General features: G+C 45.1%; 1 protein-coding gene across 2 annotated transcripts in view; it reads left to right on the plus strand.

The window, feature by feature from the left end:
* The window catches only part of LOC147454120 (vacuolar-sorting receptor 3-like), a 69,099-nt gene extending 49,657 nt beyond the window's left edge, over positions 1-19,442 (plus strand). For both annotated transcript variants that reach the window (XM_086516125.1, XM_086516126.1), the window contains exon 14: positions 19,080-19,442. The gene's annotated coding sequence lies outside the window, so the exon portion shown is untranslated. The remainder of the gene's footprint in view (positions 1-19,079) is intronic.
* The last annotated feature ends 766 nt before the right edge of the window (positions 19,443-20,208 follow it).

A 20,208-nucleotide genomic window follows, 5' to 3' on the forward strand; every position in this document is an offset into this window, starting at 1 on the left:
TTAATGTCCAGACTAGAGAGTGAATCCCCACTAGTTTTATTCTTCTCATGTGCAAAAATCAAGTAAGCAGAAACACACTTCTTCATTTCTTTCTTAATGGAGATATGGCTTACAATTGGGAACTGCCAATCTCCTGCATCAGCATGAATGTTTATTTTCTTACCCCCATGATCAAAAGTGAGGGTCTTTTCCACATAATCGGGAATAGGTGTCATGTGGAAGTGCCATGGCATACCCAAGATGATATCACATCCCTCGATGGGTGCCATCAAAAATGATTCGCGGTCCTTGTACTCGCCGATCCGAAGATTGAGCTGTCCTTGCACGGGAGTTGCATTGGTTGTCAACCCCTCGAATGCCGATCCGGATGTAACCGGTGTGCCAAGCTGAGCTGGTGTGAGGCACAATCGTTCCGTAGTATCCAGGGAGATGAAGTTATTCGTGGATCCTGGATCATAAAGAATCAGTACTCGCTAGTTGTTCAAAGACCCCCAGCCCTTCAGAAGTTGACGCTTCCCTTTCTCCGTTTCTGTGTTTCCTTGAACATCTGGAATTGAGTTCGAGCTTGGTGGTGCGGGTTCCTTCCTTGCTTTCTCTTGCCTCGTAGAGGCTTGTTCTTGCCGTTGCTGCTTTAGCGGGCAATCCGGTTTCATATGTCCTTTCTCGCCACAGTAGAAGCATCTTCCTTCCTCTCTAAAAGTTTGAAGTTGAGTAGGAGAAAGATACTTAGTTCGCTTGCCATTGCCCTCTGGCTTCTTAGAATGATCATCGTCCCTAGATGGAGGACGTTTTCTTCCTTGGCCCCCATGATCATCGTAGACCCCTCTTTGTCTTGCACGGTAAGTGCTATGCTCCATTTTTCTGGGCGTCCCAGTTCAGTGCAAATCCTTAGCAATGATTGCTGACTCCATCATCCTTTGAAGAGTATCATGCGGATACACCTTCATACTCTTTCGAAGCTGCGGTTGGAGACCCGCTTCGAACTTTCTTTTCTTTTCCTCGTCGGCAATCTTCATGAAGGGAGTGACCTTCAGAAGAACCGACCAATACTTGTCCACATAAGTCGTTACTCTTTCATGTTCCTTCTGGGCAAGCCAGTCCCATTCCTTCCGTATGTCCTGCTCGAAGTCAGGTGGCAGAAATTGTTCATAAAATTAAGATTTGAAGCTCTCCCAAGTTCTGGCCTGTGAACCTTCTAGAATCTTGGCTAACCACCAATTACTTGCCGTTTCCTTGAGGTGCATCCCCACATGGCGTAATTTGGATCTTTTTGTGAAGTGCCCATTGGTAAAGGCGACTTCAAACTGTCTGATGAAGGACAGTGCTTTGGAGATGTCTCTCCGTCCGTTGTAGGTTTCGAACTTGATGTCCTTGTCGCCCGATTTGAAGACTCTCATGCGATGTTGAGACTTGCGACCATGCTTCTTGAATCGAGGCTTATCTTTAGGTTGATGTAGGGTAGTGGCAGTAGTAACGGCTTCCTTCTTCTGACGAGATGATCGAGAAGTAGAAGTATAGTTAGGAGAGTAAGATGGAGATGAGATAGAGATGTCCTTGCTCTCCTCTAGCAAAGAGAGCGCTTTTTCCTGGCCTTTCCTTGGAGTAGGCCGTTCATTCCGATCCGAAGATCCTTTGTGCACTTCGGCACATTCTTCTTCTCTTGCCTCCTGTGGTCTCACGCCAACAGTGTTGTCTGGATGCTTGGCTGCATCAGTTCCATTCGTTTTCTTCATTCCGCCCAAAAGCTTTTGGACGTCTGGCAACAGTAAGATTTGTTGCAAATCCGCAAGCTGAGCTTGCACTTGTTGAAGCTCCTCTTGAACGCTTCTCCCTTGGCCCGACATGGTTCTTCCCGTTCTTCCTGGAATCGTCCTTCTTTGCAGAGAAAGAGAGGAGTCCGAGCTCTGATACCACTGTCACAAAATGGGAGCATACACGAGCACTTAGAAATCTGAAAATTATAATACTTTGCAAACATGAGAGAAGGGAGAAGATCGACACAGTATTGGGGACCAGAAGTTGGCCTGGTCCCCCCCCCGTTAAGAGTATTCTTTTATTCAGGGAGAATTCTTATACAAGCACGAGAACCCGAGGAAACGCCTCCGTTCTGTAACCTTAGACCCGAAGGTCGTGCTTTCCCGTAAAGGGCTTGGGCACAAGGCCGTTCCTTCCCGTAAGGGACTTAGGCGCGAAGCCGTACTTTCCCGTAAGGGACTTAGGCATGAAGCCGTGTTTTCTCGTGAAGGACCTTCCCGTAAGACGGGAGATTCTTGCAAAACAAACCACACAAAGCAACAATTCTCAATGCGTATCAACACCTTATACCTGTCGCTCCTTGCTCGGAGAATGGACCTCCGTTTTCAGTCGTCACGCGAACACTTGCAGTTTCCGTCGCCAGCCTCTGCTCCAGAATCCCAGCGCTTGCACTTTCTGGTGCTTCTGGTCTGTCCCAAAACTGGAACGCTGGCTACCCTTTTATAGGGTCTCGCACCCAGCGGGAATAGAAGCCGAAAAAAGCAGAGCCCTGGCGCCCTAGAGAGAGGAGAGAGAGAGATCGCAGATTTCAGCGTGCGTAACCTATTAGCGCTGGCTTTTTAGAGGGACTTGCTTTATTTTATTAATAAAGGGCTGGTCAGTTAAAAGTGACCGGCCACTTAATAAAATAAAGTGTGAACCTATGCAAACATTAAAACTCACTTAGTTAGTGAAAACAATGCTACACGAACACATTCCAGGCGTCCCCGGGTGCAGGACACGACACAGATGCAATGCAGACACAGACTCCTCGCGGGAAAGCATTTGCCCTCCCGCGACTGTTCTTGCTTTTCGTAAAAAGCTTCATTGAACCCATCTTTATTCTTGTGCTTGCGTTCTTACGCGTATTTTCTTACTCAGTTCGGATTTCCTCCTTAGCCTACGGAATGCCCCCTTACTGATGCACCCGTCACCCATCATGTGACGTATCAGGGGCACTCGTAACCCGGCCCTTTCCATCGAACTTACGGAAACTCCTTCGCGATGTTTACCGTCACCCATCAAATGGCACATCAGAGTTTGTCCGTTCTTGATGGCAGTTCCTGTAGCTACAATCTTTTAACAGTTCTTAGTGCACATAATAAAATATCCTAAAAAAGAGATTAATCATTAAAAATAAGAAAATAGTCCAATTAGCAACAGCCAAGGGCCTTTAAATAAGTCCCTTGGGCTCTCTCTAGCTACTTTTTGTGTTGACGAGCCAGTGAGCAGAGACGACCCAAGGACAATTGTACTTTGCTAATTTATTAATACAAAAGAAATATCGAAAGGGGCGCCACTCTTTGGGGTCAATCTCTCTAGGCACGGAACTACGCCGGGCCGTGTTGACTCAATTGAATTGTGATTTTAAAGTGTGAAGTGTTTAAGGTGATTCTCTCTCGTGTCGTGACAGATTCGAGACTTGGGGTATCCAAGTTTGTTACAATGGTATCAGAGCTCAGTCGATTTCTCTTCTACTTGGAAATCCGATCCCTTTTCTCACGACAAACATGGATTCAGGCGAGAATCAGGCGACTCATCCTGCCACCTCAAGAATGGGAGGCAACACGGAAAATTTAGCAGATCACGAATATGGGCCACCTCGACTGAACCGGCCCGTAGGGCGGTAGACTTTGGCTTTCACCGGGAACTTTACTTAAAACTTTAAAACACAGAGAAACTTTACCGATCCCTTTTCTCGCGACAAACATGGATTCAGGCAAGAATGAGGCGACGACTCCTGCCACCTCAGGAACTCAGCCCTCCCTCTGCATCTCTCATCGAAGACATGGCTCACTTTGTCCAACCTTTTGTTTCCCTTTGGGATTTGCAGCCCAAGTCGAGGATTCTGAGTGTTTGGCGGGTGATCTTCATAGCAAACTCCAATGGTCCTTTCATAAGTTTGTAATTAGCCGTAGCATGGTCCATTAGTTCGTGCATAGTGGCAACTTGTTTAGACAAACAACACTCTTGTAAAGGTGATGACAGTCCAATGGTATAGTGTTTCTCGGTCCTCCAAGGGTATCAACTTGAAGAAAGACACCGATTGGTAAACATTAAGGAACTTTTGGTTGTAGTCTTTCATGGTCTCTGTGGCAAGCATTTTCAGGTTACCACATTGTGCGAGAAGCTATACTTCAAAGGGGGATGTCATATTGCGGGCAAAAATATTCTTGAAAGCTTGCCTAGTCCTTGGAGCATGCAGCTTGGTACTTTAAACAGGGATGTCACATGGCTTGAGACAAAAATATTGTAACTAAGTCAGACTTTGTAAATAATTAATTTATTTACGAGAAAAAAAATTATCTAATTAGTTGTGTGCACATCATAATAGATTTAGCAGTTCTGGGGCCTTAGGTGCGCCCAAGTTTGGGCCAGTACACCTCAGGGAGACCCTAGGAGAAAATACCCTGAAGCCCTAGCGATTGAGAAATCGGGTCTTCAATGAAGGGGTAGATAGTAGCCTCAGATTTCAGGCTCAGAAAATTACGCACGCTAGTGCAAGCACAAGAATGAGATGGGGTCCTTAGACTATTAACCCTAAGGCTTGATTATTTTACGGCCTTAGGATAAGTTAGTTAAAAGTATTCTTAAGTGATTTTGCACTGGACCAAATGGCCGGACAAGTGCGAACAGGTAATGCCAGAGCATTGCTAGTACGGCAATGCGCTAGGGAGCAGATAAAGTTTTCATTTGTTGCATCTATGTGTGCAGTTGTGCACTTAATCGCACATTTCATTAACTAGCATAGGATTTTTAAAGTCAAAAGTTGAATGATTTTTAAATTTTAAAGTAAGTGTGCCACTTGGCACACTTTCCCATGCAATCTCTCACTCCCTCTCTTCATGCTAGCGCCCCCTCTTCTGGGAGGCTATAAGAGAGCAGCCCCTCCCCCTCTTGCCAGGTTGGCAGTGCACTACCCCCCCCCCCCCCCCCCCAAGTTGACCATCCTCTACGTAGTGAAGCTCTCCATTGAAGCTTGAGAGCAGCACCTTGTGGTGTATGTGGAGCCTCTGAGCACCCATCACCTAGAACAAGACCTCTCATGGTTGCTTGCAGCTTTGGGAGAAGTTTCATCGCGTAAAGTAGTAGAAAACTCTCTTTCTCCCTTGTCTAGCTGCTGCAAATTCCCTGTTTTCAGCCCCTAATTACTTGTATTAGGGTGAATTTCAGCAAAGTCTTAATAGAATCTCATTCCCCACTACCTACTCTACACATACACCAAGTTTGGAGCATTCCTATCGCGAAAAGGACCTCCAATTTGGCATTAGAACACTCTCAGGTAACAATTTCTGGTTATGTGCAGAAAATTACAGCAAGCGCGCGCGCGCGCGTGTGTGTGTGTGTGTGTGTGTGTGTGTGTGTGTGTTTTGCATGTTTCTGTGGTTGGTTAATTGCAGGAATGATTACGTCCAAAGTGGCACAGTTAGCGGCAGATAGACCCTCATTCGTGAGAGCTTCCGATGAGTTTTGTGGAAGGTAGACTCTCCCCTACGAGAGCTTCCCAAAATCTCGCAGAAGAGGATAGATCCTCTCAGTAGTCAGAGAGCAGTTCTTCTACTCTCTCAGTCAGAAGCAGAAAAAGGACAAGAAAGAATAGAGGACGGGCTTTCGCCCCGTTCCTGTGCTTGTAAAGATTCTCCCTTAGTAATAAAGATATTCTCTTTATGGGGGGGGGACCAGCCCATCTTCTGGTCCCCAATGAAGTGTCAAGCTTTCTCTCTCTCTCTAATTCTCTTGAGTATTTGAAGTGCAATTAAACGTCAATTTACGCTTCCGTATTTTTGTGATAGTGGTATCAGAGCAAGGTCATCTCTCTCTTCCTTAAGGGATTGACAACTCTTGGCAGATTGCAGAAATGGGAGGACGCGAGATAGAGTTCTCTCTCCTTCAACAGGAGGTGGAAGAGTTGCAAAAAGCTCTCTCCCATCCAGAAGTCCAAAAGATTCTCCATACTCTTGAGAAAGGGAAGGAGAAAATGCCGATGGGGTCGGGAGAAATCCCGCAGAACCCAAAGGCGCCAGAACCAAGGAAAGATTGTCACAAACGGGAGCGCATAACAATATAAAATACATTCGGATAAATAGGATTTATCACTTATTACTGAAGCCAGAGGATATAGAGAGAAATAAATAGAGAGAGAGATAGAGAGTGAGAAGATCGACACAGTACTGGGGACCAGAGGGACTGGTCCCCCCCCGTAATAGTATCTTTATTACTGAGGAGAAGTCTATACAAGCACTTGAACCGAACGTATTACCACGTTCATTCTAGAATAAGACTTGATGGTTCCCGGAAGCCTTAGCTTCCGATTCCTAGGGCAAAACCCTATTCCAAGGAACTTCCGTTCCTTATTCCAATTCCTCGAGAATCAAGGTTCTCTCCTCTGGATCCCACCTTCCAGACTTAGGGCATGGCATCCCTGCAACTCTTTTCCAACTCTCTTTCCAGAGTCCTCTTCCCGCAAAACAACTCTGCTTTCCCGGACACGAAGTCCTTACTTGGGAATCCTAATTGCCGGATCACAACTTGAGAGACTACCTCTCTCCGATCCGTGGATCTACTTCCCAAACTCGGGTACGAAACCCTTGGGCTGATCTGGCTCTAGTTCCTCAGAGCGCTTTTCTCCTGCAGAGGCTCATGCCTTCCTCTGCTCCTACTCCCTCACGAAGAGGAAGTACACCTGCAATCAAACACTCAAAGATCATAACATGAAAATCGTTACCTTCAAAGTCTCGACGCTCGAAACGCAACTCGATTCTCGAAAAGCAATTCCCCGAAAGAGATCTCTACATAGAAAATTCCTCTCTTCCAATCCTACACACAAAAGAGGTGTGTTCTCGGGTTCCTTCTCATAAATCAGCCCCGTCTACGACGTTTATGGGCTGAAAACAGAGAAAAACAGCAACTTGTCGCGATGGAAACACGCTTCGTAGGCACTTCTTCGCGAGGGAACTCGCGCACTGGGTCTTGGCGACATCTGGTACACTTGGGGCAGCCATGGGCATCACCGGCAACGTCTTCTTTACGGCTGAAATTTGCAGCAGCATCTCCTCCTTGCAAAGATTGGTCCTCCTCCTGAGTAAGGGCATGTGATGCTTTTATAGCTCCTATCCACGGGCACGAATAGCTGCTCGCGTAGAGATCGCAGCAGTTTTTTTTTCCCAAAATTTTCATTTTTTCTTCGCTGCTCTGTCAGAAAAAGAGAGAGAGAAAACGTTGGCTGATTTGTTGCCTTATTTATCAGATGGCTGCCCACTTAATAAGTGGGCGGTCGGTCACCTTTAAAAATGATCTGAATCTGTCCAAAAACTCAATAAAACCTTATAAGTTACAAACAAAGCTTTCACAGCACTTCCCAGGCGTCCCTGGATGCAATCACATGCACAGTTGCAATGCAGACATAGACTTCCTCGCGAGAAAGCATCTGCTTTCCCGAAAGGCAATCCCGCTTTCTCAAAAAGCATCTGTTTTTCCTCAAAGTTTCCTCTGAACCCATCTTCATTCAAGTGCTTGCTTTTTCCTTGTGCACAATTCTAACACAGTTCGGAATTTCCTCCCGACTATGGATATTCCCTTTCCGATGCACCCGTCACCCACCTTGTGACGCATCAGGAATACCCATCACCTAGTCCTTTCCTACCGAACTTACGGTACAATCTCCTTCACGATGCTCTCTGTCACCCATCCTATGACGCATCAAAGATGTCTGTTCCCGGATGGTCGGATACTTCTTTCCGATGCTCCGTGTCACCCATCCGATGTGACGCATCAGAAGTACCCGTTCCTGGTGGCCTTACAGATATTCCCGTTCTCAGTGTTCCCGTCATTACTTTAAATGACGCACTAGGAATACTCTATACTCGGATGTCTCCAGTGAGAAAAGCCCTCTCACTTAAAATTCCAATAATTCATTTAGAATTATTTTTCCTTGGTGTTCCAAGCGAGAAAACCCTCTCGCTTATAAATCCAATAATTCATTTAGAATTATTTTTCTATAAGATAAAGCCAATTTAGCAACAAAGATCCTTTGATTGGAACCTCCCGCATGCACGAGAGGCACAGGAAACCTCCAGAACGTCATGTGCGGTTTAACCCAAAGGTTCAAGAGCAGGATCCCCGTGATTCCCCTCAGTTCTCTTTCATGAAGGATGGATGACATCGTTGCTCCGGAAGACATGTTTCTTGACGATCCGTCGTAGCAAGAAGTGCATTCAAGGGAAAAGACTCCTATCCATAAGGAGTCTAAGCATAGAAAGAAGGAGCACCATAAGAAGAAGCACCACAGGCAGAAAACATTCAAGTCGGAGACAAAGATGTGAAATTCGACATTTACAATGGACGGCGTGATAATGACAAAGCTTTGGCTTTCATCCGCCAATTCGAAGTTGCATTTGCTGAAGGGAATTTTAAAGAAAGATCCAAGGTTCGCCATGTTAGTATGTACCTAAAAGGCACCTCCAGCAGTTGGTGGTTAATCCTTATCCTGGAAGATCGTAAACCCCAAGATTGGACTGCTTTCAAGGAGGAGTTCTATGCACAGTTCCTTCCTCCAGACTATGAGGAAGAGGTAAAGAAAGAATGGGATCGACTTTCACAGTTAGAGAACGAAATTGTTCCACACTATGTGGATAGGTTTTGGGACGTTCTCTTGAAAGTCACTCCATTCAAGAAGATTGACGATTCGGAGAAGATGCGCAAGTTTGAAGCAGGTTTGCATGAAGCCTTGCAAAAGGCTATGATGCTTTACCCTCGAGGCAACTTACAGATACTTATGGAATCAGCCCGCATAGCTGATGGAATACATGACAAGGGTACTCCCAGGAAGATGGAGCAAAGCACTTACCATGCCAAGCAGAAGGCTCTCCATGAGCAGCCTACCTCTACTTCTTCTTCTCAAAAGAAGAAAAGAACCGCCTCCGAAGCAAAAGCAAAGCCAAATGAGCCCAAGAAAGGGAGATATCTCTCTCCTGCTGAGTTGCGAACTTACATTAGTGAAGGAAGATGCTTCAAGTGTGGACAAGTTGGTCATATGAAGGGTGACTGTTCTACCAAACCTCCACAACCACCCTCTTCCAATGCAGTTCCAGATGTACAGGGAAATACAACCAAGGATGGAAAAGAAAGAGCTCTTCTTAAAGCATGGGGTAATATCAACAACCAATGGGCTCTCATTTTGTTTGACCCTGGCAGTACAGACAACTTCATCTCTACCAAGCTAGCTGATGACCTGAACTTGCAGCCCAATCGTTTTGGAGTTTCTATTTAAGCACAATCCGCTTTCAAAGGGCAGAACTCAAACTCTACTCCAATCATAGGGAAGTTGAATCTAAAGGTCGACGACTACAAAGATCAAGAGTCTTTCTTACTAGCTTCACTTGAAGGATGCGATGTTATCTTGGGAATGCCTTGGCACTACAAGATGTATCCCATTCCGGACTATGTTTAGAAAACCTTATCCTTTGCTCATAAAGGAAAGGAGTATCTTGTACTTGCAGATGCAGGTGATTGGCGTATTCCTATCGCCAATCACATTGCCATCAAGAAAGAAATGAAAAAGTGTGTTTCAACGTACTTGATTTTTGCAAGAGAGAGAGACGTGTCTGTTTCACAACTTTCTTCCTCTTTAGAGCAAAAAAGACTTAAGTTATTAGAAAGTTATAAAGATTGCTTTGCAGATGAACTTCCAAATGCACTCCCACCTTCGTGACTTGAGGATCATACAATTGATTTGATCCCAGGAAGTTCTCCTCCAAATCAGTCCCCTTATCGAGTTAGTCTAATGCAGCAAGAGGAAATTCTCAAACAGGTTAACGAACTTTTGGAAAAGGGCTTAATAAGGCCTAGTACTTCTCCATATTGTTCACCTGTCTTGCTAGTACAGAAAAAGGATGGCACATTCCGCATGTGCATAGACTATAGATCTCTAAACAAGATCACAATCAAGAATAGATTTCCAATCCCTCGGATTGACGACATTCTTGACAAGTTACAAAGAGCAAGTGTCTTTAGTCGTATAGACTCGAAGAGCGGTTATCATCAAATCCACATAGCTCCTCAAGATGTGCATAAGACTTCATTTAGAACAACCTTCGGGTTGTATGAATTTCTAGTGATGCCTTTTGGACTCACTAATGCACCAGCTACATTCAACAGAATGATGGATAGAATCTTCCACTCATATAGAAGTTTTACAGGCGTTTTCTTTGATGACGTCTTAATCTTCTCAGAGTCGGAAGACGAAGACTATAAGCATCTTGCCTTAGTGTTTGAAGAATTACGCAAACACAAATTATTTGTGAAAGCTAAGAAGAGTGAGTTCTTTTTAAAAGAAATCCACTATTTGGGCCATATAGTGTCTCACAATCAGGTGAGAATGGACCCTGATAAGATTCAAGTAGTTGTAGAATGGCCTACGCCAACTACAATACATGATGTACGAACTTTCCTTGGCCTCTGTTCCTATTATCGGCGTTTCATTCAAGCTTTTGCCGCGATAGCAGGTCCCCTCCATGACCTGACAAAGAAGCGGACTCCATTTCATTGGGGGTCTGGACAAAAACAAGCTTTCGAAAAGCTTAAGTATCTTCTCAGTCACGGACCTGTTCTCACCGTCCCTGACCTTCGCAAACCTTTCGAGGTATACTGCGATGCATCTGGAGATTGTGTAGGAGCAGTTTTGAACCAAGAGGGTCACGCGGTAGCCTATGAAAGTCGGCGCCTTAAAGATGCAGAGTTGCATGTCTCCATATACGAGAAAGAGCTAATGGCAGTAATTCATGCTCTTTCCATTTGGAAACACTATCTATTAGGAGCTGATTTTATTATCAAGACAGATCATCAAAGTCTTCGCTACTTTCTCACAAAGAGAAAGTTATCAGAAAAGCAGATGAGATGGGCCAACTTTCTTTCAATGTTCCATTTTCAGATTTTACACACTTCTGGAACGAAGAATGCAGTTGCAGATGCTCTCTCCAGGCGTCCAAAGATCAATGCACTAACAACAATTTATCATGAGGAACTAGAATCTCTCAGCGAGATGTATCCTCAAGATCCAGACTTCGCCACAATTTGGACAGATCTTCAAGCTGGTTACTCAAGGCCACCTTATTCCATTAGGGATAATACACTCTATCGTCAACAAGCAATATGCATAGCTCAGCCCTTACGACAGAAGGTGATGGATGAAGCACATAATTCTCCTTATGCCGGGCATCGGGGAATTGCTTCCACCACTAGTGCCCTCGAAAGGTATTTCTTTTGGCCAACACTCCGTGCGGACATTGAAAAACATGTACGTGAGTGTTTAGTCTACCAAAAAGTAAAATATGACAGACATAAAGTTTATGGCAAGCTTCAGCCGCTCCTTGTGCCTAACACGCCATGGGAAAGTATTGCCATGGATTTTATTACGGATCTTCCTCGATCAAAGAATGGAAATATGCAATCTTGACTTAGTAGACAGATTCAGTAAGCAAGTACATTTTCTTCCAGTAAAGACGATCAAAGCTGATCACATGGCTAGAATATTTCTAGCTGAGATTTTTAAACACCATGGATTGCCAAAGACTATTGTCAGCGATAGAGATCCCCGCATGACTAGTCTATTTTGGCAGGCATTGTTCGAAAACTTGGGAACTAAGCTTGATTTTTCATCAGCTTATCATCCTCAAACAGATGGTCAAAGCGAAATCGCTAATGCCACTGTTTTAGATCTCCTCAAGTGCTATGTTTCGGAACGACAATCCGAATGGGAACAGTACTTACCAATAGTTGAGTTTGCATATGATAATACCATACATTCCTCAAGTGGTAAAGCTCCCTTCGAAATTATTTATGGGAAGCCACTCTTACTTCCTATTATGGTGACCAAAGAAAACATCTTCGCCGCAGTTGAATTTGTGCGCAATATTGATATTGCCCATCAACAAGTAAAGCAAGCGATTCTTCGTACTCAAGAGCAACAGAAGAGAAAAGCAGACAAGCACAGAAGGAATCTCAATCTTGAAAAAGGACAATAGGTCATGCTTCGGTTTGAGAAAGCTAGATTGAAAAAGCGGGTCGGCAAAGGGAAAGTTGTCAAACTTTCCCATAGATTTTACGGCCCTTTCAAAATTACAGATAAAGTCAATGACGTGACTTTCAGATTGGATTTGCCTTCTAACTGGCGCATCCATAATGCTTTTCATGTCAGTCTCCTCCGACCATATGTTGGACCTCCTCCAGTGGCGCCAGTACAAGAAGATCCTCCAAAAGTCGAAGAGACTGAGGAAATCTATAACCGGCCTATACAACGCAGAGGGCGGTACTATTTCAATTACCTGTTAACTTTACACAGAGCACTGAGAAGGGAAGAGAACACAGTTGCGTCGAGCGACTAGAATGTCACTGCGCACACGAGACCGACACCCTGTAGGCCCCAAAGACTGGCCCCCCTTTCGGTATTTCTTTATTCAAATTAAGGTAGACGATCCGACCACTTAGCACAAGCTTTCACAAAGCTGTCCAAACCTGGCGAGGGCTGAAAACGCAGGTTTTCGACCGGATTTCGACAGCATAACGGCACAAAAACCCCTGTAGGTCAAAAACACCTGTCTAGGACGGATTCCCTCGATATCTGGAAGCTTTCTGGTGAGCTGTCACAGAAATTCAGCGGGCTGTAATTCTCTGTTTTTCACTGCCGGGAGCCCAAAAGCCTGTACACGCATCCCAAGGCTCTCACGAGGCTCCCCTGATGTTCCCTTGCAGTTTAGGTGCGAAACCCTAAACCTGCAAAAAAACACAGCAGGCTGTAATTCCCTGTTTCGGATCGTTTTTAGCGGAGCGAACACGCCTACGCGTGTCCCAAGGGCTCCCGCACGCAATGGGACAGTTCCCCTGTGAATTGGACGAGTTTTCACGCGAGAAAACTCTCCAAACTCGCAATCTTTCGTGATGGAACTGTGCGTACCTGTGGGGGATTAGCAATTGGCTAATCCGGTTCCTGTTCAGAAGGCTCTTGCCTTGGCAAACGCGCATAAACCCCAGAACTGTACATAGGTCAAATGAGAAGCCCACTAGTGGGGCATAACATAATGTACGTAGGGGAGAAAGAGAGCAGTATGTAGCGTGCAGGGCATCACTCCCGTCACCATACTGTGCATAGAGGGCAAGGTAAGCATTCCATAGCTTCTGTACCTGCTGCAATCCACCTGAGGCTGAAAATGGCGCCCCCTTTGTTGATATGCAGCTCGTTTTTGCCTCCCAGAGTGGCAGAATCGCTCACAGGCTGACACGTCACCCAGTTTCCGAGTTTGGGCTTTCCTTGCTAAAAATATCTCAACTGGTGCGTCAGTTGACTTGGCAGCAGAGCAATAAAATGTTCCTCTTGTCATTCCAGAGCTAATGACGCGAACACATTTTCTGGTCAAAAATAGCAGTTCCCTAAATTTTAGGAGATGCTTCCATGGCGTCCCTATCGGTCTCCTGACCATCATTGAAGACTACCATTTGACCACCATCTACAATGTGGGTTAATTTACTTACAATGTGGGTTAATTTACTGGCCCCTTTCAACTTATAAAGTTGCAGTGACTTGACGAGTGGCCCAAATTCCAGTTTGGCGCACACGAGCTTCCATACTCATCAGAATTCAGTGCTAACTGGCCCAGGCAGTCCTTGTCTGACCGACCTAGATCCCCGATGTGAGAAACCCATTTGGCTGCAGCCGTTTCACACTGGCCATGCAATGTCCACTTGCACCTTTTCAAGGGTTCCGGGGAAAACAAGTAAAAATAAAATAAATAAAAATATCTAGTACTTATTTACGAAAGGCAACAGGAAAAATACACCTCCTGGTGACAAAATCCTTCAACCTGAACAGATAATACACGACTCGGAGAGACAACTCAAGTCGGGGAGTCTATATCGAAAGTATTTCGTCAAGTTCAAGAATTACACTCCTTTAGATGCAAAGTGGATGACTGAGTCCAATCTTAAGGACTACCCAGACATCTTGCACAGTTATGTTGATGCTCTACAGTTGAGGTCAACTGTTTAGTACCAAGAGGGATGTAACTAAGTCAGACTTTGTAAATAATTAATTTATTTACGAGAAAAAAAAATATCTAATTAGTTGTGTGCACATCAGAATAGATTTAGCTGTTCTTGGGCCTCAGGTGCGTCCAAGTTTGGGCCAGTGCACCTCAGGGAGACAATACCTTGAAGCCCTAGCGATTGGGAAATCGGGTCTTTAATGAAGAGGTAGATAGTAGCCTCAGATTTCAGGCTCAGAAAATTACGCGCGCTAGTGCAAGCACAAGAATGAGATGGGGTCCTTAGACTATTAACCCTAAGGCTTGATTAATTTACTGCCTTACGATAAGTTAGTTAAAAGTATTCTTAAGTGATTTTGCACTGGACCAAATGGCCGGACAAGTGCGAACAGGTAATGCCAGAGCATTGCTGGTACGGCAATGCGCTAGGAACCAGATAAAGTTTTCATTTGTTGCATCTATGTGTGCAGTTGTGCACTTAATTGCACATTTTATTAACTAGCATAGGATTTTTAAAGTCAAAAGTTGAATGGTTTTTAAATTTTAAAGTAAGTGTGCCACTTGGCACACTTTCCCATGCAATCTCACTCCCTCTCTTCATGCTAGCGCCCCCTCTTCTGGGAGGCTATAAGAGAGCAGCCCCTCCCCCTCTTGCCAGGTTGGCAGTGCACTACCCCCCCCCCCCCCCCCCCCCCCCCCCCAAGTTGACCATCCTCTACGTAGTGAAGCTCTCCATTGAAGCTTGAGAGCAGCACCTTGTGGTGTATGTGGAGCCTCTGAGCACCCATCACCTAGAACAAGGCCTCTCATGGTTGCTTGCAGCTTTGGGAGAAGTTTCATCGCGTAAAGTAGTAGAAAACTCTCTTTCTCCCTTGTCTAGCTGCTGCAAATTCCCTGTTTTCAGCCCCTAATTACTTGTATTAGGGTGAATTTCAGCAAAGTCTTAATAGAATCTCATTCCCCACTACCTACTCTACACATACACCAAGTTTGGAGCATTCCTATCGCGAAAAGGACCTCCAATTTGGCATTAGAACACTCTCAGGTAACAATTTCTGGTTATGTGCAGAAAATTACAGCAAGCGTGTGTGTGTGTGTGTGTGTGTGTTGTGTGTGTGTGTGTGTGTGTGTGTGTGTGTGTGTTTTGCATGTTTCTGTGGCTGGTTAATTGCAGGAATGATTACGTCCAAAGTGGCACAGTTAGCGGCAGATAGACCCTCATTCGTGAGAGCTTCCGATGAGTTTTGTGGAAGGTAGACTCTCCCCTACGAGAGCTTCCCAAAATCTCGCAGAAGAGGATAGATCCTCTCAGTAGTCAGAGAGCAGTTCTTCTACTCTCTCAGTCAGAAGCAGAAAAAGGACAAGAAAGAATAGAGGACGGGCTTTCGCCCCGTTCCTGTGCTTGTAAAGATTCTCCCTTAGTAATAAAGATATTCTCTTTATGGGGGGGGGACCAGCCCATCTTCTGGTCCCCAATGAAGTGTCAAGCTTCCTCTCTCTCTCTAATTCTCTTGAGTATTTGAAGTGCAATTAAACGTCAATTTACGCTTCCGTATTTTTGTGACAAATATTCTTGAAAGCTTGCCAAGTCCATGGAGCTATAGAACTCCACCATTGCATAGCATTATTTTTGAGAAAACCGGCAGCTCAAGAGATCTTTGACTCTTCAGTGTAGTTCCCAAGGGCATAGATGTTGTCAAACTGCTACAAAAACTGTAAGGCTTTCTTTCTATCTTTCACGCTTGAAAAGTTTTTTTTGTTTTTTTGGATCCACCATCCCTGAAGTCCTTTGGCTAATTCGATGCAAATCCAGGATGTGGATAATAAGGATAGGCATACGGTCTCCAAGCGAGGTAAACATCTGATGGTTGCACCAAACTCCCCCAATCAGAATAGAGGACTGAGTAGGTTGTCGGTTAGAAGCCTTTGTGCTTTCTGGTGCCGGAGGAGGAGGAACAGCCTGAGGCAGTAGAGGAGGCAACATGTAGTTCAAAAACTGTTGAGAGCTCTGTAGAATCAAGAGGTTGTGTTGAGGATGCGTCGAGAGTATGTCGCAAAGGAACTGCAGATACTCTGTAGAATCCAAAAGCACCATCTTGCTCTCTCTGTTCTTGGAGAGACCGGTATGCTTTCAGTAAAGCACACGCTTGAAGCTTTGATACCACTGTAACGGGATTGCACCACATGCCAACTGAAAGAACAAACTGGAACTAGCTTTTAGCACCTCAATGCATTTGGACCGGATATGTTTCTTCATGTGGATGATAGCGCATGCAGGATTGCCTGTTGGTACTTGGTCGGCAGTCACTGGTCATGATCCGACTTGTGAGAGATGTACTTCAGAGCCCGAGTCTTTAAGGCAGTGTTTCTAGGTTTGTCCTTTTGCTAGGTTTGTCCTTTTGCGCAGCCAATGTGGATGACAATTTGTTGTTTGCTGATTAGAGTGGGCATCCAAGATGTGTTTGTGACGTGGAGGGCAGTTGCATTGCTTTTGCAATTTCTGGGGTCTCACACCTTTTTTCAGGGCTTGCCGACAGATCGAGTCTTCCTGCTTACTTCCAAGAGTGATGAGAGCCATGTGCTGAGGGCTGCCAGTGACATAGAGCTCTCTGACGATATGATTTTCAACGGGACGATATGCAGCATCACGCTTCGGACCATGTGGAAGGCTCGATGTGCCCACATTCTTGGCTCACAGTCCTCCCCTACGTCCACCATTTTGACAACCATCTAGATAGAGCTACTGCATACTCTTCGCAGTAGTGGGATTCTTCAGCCGGCTCCTCCAGGACAGCGGAGTAGCGTCGATGCATCTTTCTTCACAGATGGGCACGATCGTCAATTCCTTTCCATCGGGATCAGGGTCACATCACATGGCATTATGCACCCCCACAGTGGTTCATTCTACATTCATCGTACAGACCACCTTGATGCTTACATAGCCTACACATCGTCACTCCTCTTTGGTACTTCCTCTGGGTGATAGGCCATTGAGCATCTCTGGAAAAATGGCATTGGCCCCAAACCCTTGCACCCCTTTCGGTATTCCTTTATATTGCTCCAATAAGGTACAAGCTCTAGGGGCTCTTCTCTGATTCCCTGCAAGGTGCAATGCTAGAGAGAGTGCCCTTTTGGCCTATGGCCTCTCCAAAAGCAAGTACATGAAAAGCAAAACTTCTAAAGCTTTAAGTCCAAAATCTGGCGCCCCAAATGTTGTCAGCGCAAATTACGAAAATCCGTATAGCCAGCCAACATAAATTCTGAACTGTACGTACAACGTGCCACATCATCATCTTTTGTGTGGATTGTCTGCTGGGGTCTTTTTAGTGGGTTAGGCCCCTCGGCCACTGATCTGCAAGTTGTTTAGGGTTAGGATTTTAACCCTGACCCCTTTTGTCTTCAGTTTGGAGTTTTAGGCCACTCGGCTGTCTTCAGTAAGTTGGAACTTCTTCTTTTCTTCTGCTTCTAGGGTTTAGGCCCCTCGACCGGGATCTGCAAGCTGGCTAGGGCTAAGGTCATTGAGTCCTAACCTTCTTCGTCTTCAGTGGTTGACACGTCAGCAGTTTGTGACATTCTCCACCTCCAAATTTGGGTCTATATTCGATCAAAATGACTGCTCAGTGCAGCCAATAGACCACCTCTTTGCCAAACTCGTACCATATCCTCAAAAACTCGCATCGGATACGAAAATACTAGATGTGAATCTTGAAAAACAGCAAGCCAACTCCTCTTCCAAACAAAGCACCCGAACAGACCCCAAAAATGCTCCAAGGTCGATCTTAACATGGAAGATGGACGGATATAGCTGAAAACAGTGGCAATAGGTGTACAACCTTTGGTATCCGATGGCAGACAGCAGCAACCTCCCGATGTGGAACCTCAGAGCAACCCCGTCGCGGTGATGTCCTAGATCTGCAAGGTACACACATTTGGAGAGTGCCTAGGGCAAGAGAGGCCGCTGATGGAGAGAGATCTGCAATAATGCAAGGGATCTAAAGAGAGGGAGGGCGATTGGGAAAAAATGTAGTGATAAAAACATTGGAGAGAGAATGCTAGAGAGTGTAAGCACCCACGCAAAACTTGAAAAAATATAACAAGCACCAAGGAGAGTAGAGACACAATGAGGGTTGAAGATGGGTGAACTCCAAAGGCAGAGAGGTCCATTTTTGTGCTCCAGTTTGTGACAAGTAGCACATACAAAAAATGCATGCCATGTATTCTCAAGGCTTGTTTATAGAGATGGCAAAGTGATCATCACGAAGAAAAAGAGTGCATGGCGGTGCACGATCTATGGGACCATGCTAAGGTTTGGGTTATGGAATTGTATTGGATCTTGTTGATTGGATGCAGATGCTTTTAAGGAGGCTTTTAAAGGACGAGATATTGGATTATTATCAGAAACTCATCAGTGTGAGGCGAGGACCTTGCCCGAAGTCTCAGGGTATGTGGGGGATCAGTGGCTAAGAAAGAAGCTTGTGGGGGATACTAGGATTAGAAAGAGGTGGTCGTGCTTTACAAGGAGTCACATCCCTCTATATAGGTGGTATAGAGGGAGGAGCATGCTCGCTGTATGTGGATTGGAGTTTAGAGAGAGGATTGTTATCCTTTTTTTTATTGGAAGTGCTACTTTGCACCTTCTATCTTTGAATTCACTATCCCAATGGGCAATTTCCTTATGTGATCACGGATGATGATCTAGAGTACTTGAAAGTGGGGGACTTCAATACACGGTCACACACACACACATGCGTGCGCGTGCATGCATGTGAGCCTTTGGGACAGATCAAAAAGCTCACATGGGATAGTTTGCACGATTTGAAACTCTCTCTCTCTCTCTCTCTCTCTCTCTCTCTCTCTCTCTCATGGATTACCCCCTCCCCACTTACCACAGGACCACATTTGTTACTTAGTACTTTTGTCCTTTCTCGATAGATGTGTAATGTTTGATTTGTCTCATAGGCCGATTTTGGCCTCTAATAGACGCAAAAATATCTTTTTCTCTTTCTTTATCACATCTGTTCCATGTTTCAGGAATCAAATCGAATGTCATCTTGTAAAGCATATACGGGGCGGGATAAGAGTTTAAAGAATATTCTTACAAATGTGCCAAGGTAGATGGTGCAGATTCGTGTTATTAAAAAAAACAATCCTGACAAAAGGGATTTAGCTACATGAATTGTACAGTACAGAGCCTATGCTGGTTGAATGGGAGCTGATGGAGACGAATACATGTCACAAAGGCTCTTGTTGATAAACAGTCTTAAGATGAGAAGGCATTTTTGTAGTTGCAAGACAGCAAGATAGGTTTCTATTCTTGTGGTGTGGTCATTCTCCAGTCTACATTGTGATATATTGTCCAACTTGATAAATGTTAACACTTCGAAGTGTGCACCATTACATTTGTTAATTTTATCAAACTAAGACAAGAGTTTCTAATAAGCAATCGGTCTCACAACGAAGGGGGACATGAGACAACAAAAGAGGAGAGCCATGGCCCACACAACGAGTGGAAGACCATGCAAGAAGCTCTAGATTTGAGGACAGGATGAGAGCTCTAGATTCAATCACGATTTTCTAGCTTTTTTTTATGATCTCCATACTCTTTTCACTTATAAGTAGATTTTTTATTTTTCTGAGATTACTACTAGGATAGCCCTACTGGCTGGCATCTTAGTTTATCCATTACTTTCTCAGATTCCTTTGACTTGAGTCTCACCTCTTAGGCTCCTACCTCGAGATGCCTACCCTTCAAAAGGGAAATTCGGGATTCAAACCCGCAACCGCCACCTCTCGTGAAGGCCCCATAACCAAGCAAGCAAACGTGCACAGTTACAATCAGCGGCGATCCTAAAAAAAAGTAATGTTGAACACCCCCCCCCCCCCCCCCCCCCCCCCCCCCCGCCCCGGCTACCGGCTTCGTCCAATGCCAGCCTGCGTCCTCCTGGACATCGCCTTCACCTTCGCACGGTGCCATCTGCCTGCCTTGCCTTCCCTTCCTCGTTGGTCGCCACCTGCTTGCGAGCCTGCCTACTTCCCTTTTCGTCTTGGTTGATTGCCAGCGGGGATCTTCCCTGATTCTCAATAATAAAACAATAATAATGATCGGGTACCCCCTACAAGGATAGCCTTATACAATCTTGCTGCATCAATGCTTATCTCG

The sequence above is a fragment of the Adiantum capillus-veneris genome, chromosome 7, assembly GCF_014529385.1.
Source record: "Adiantum capillus-veneris isolate H3 chromosome 7, ASM1452938v2, whole genome shotgun sequence".
Lineage (NCBI taxonomy): Eukaryota > Viridiplantae > Streptophyta > Polypodiopsida > Polypodiales > Pteridaceae > Adiantum > Adiantum capillus-veneris.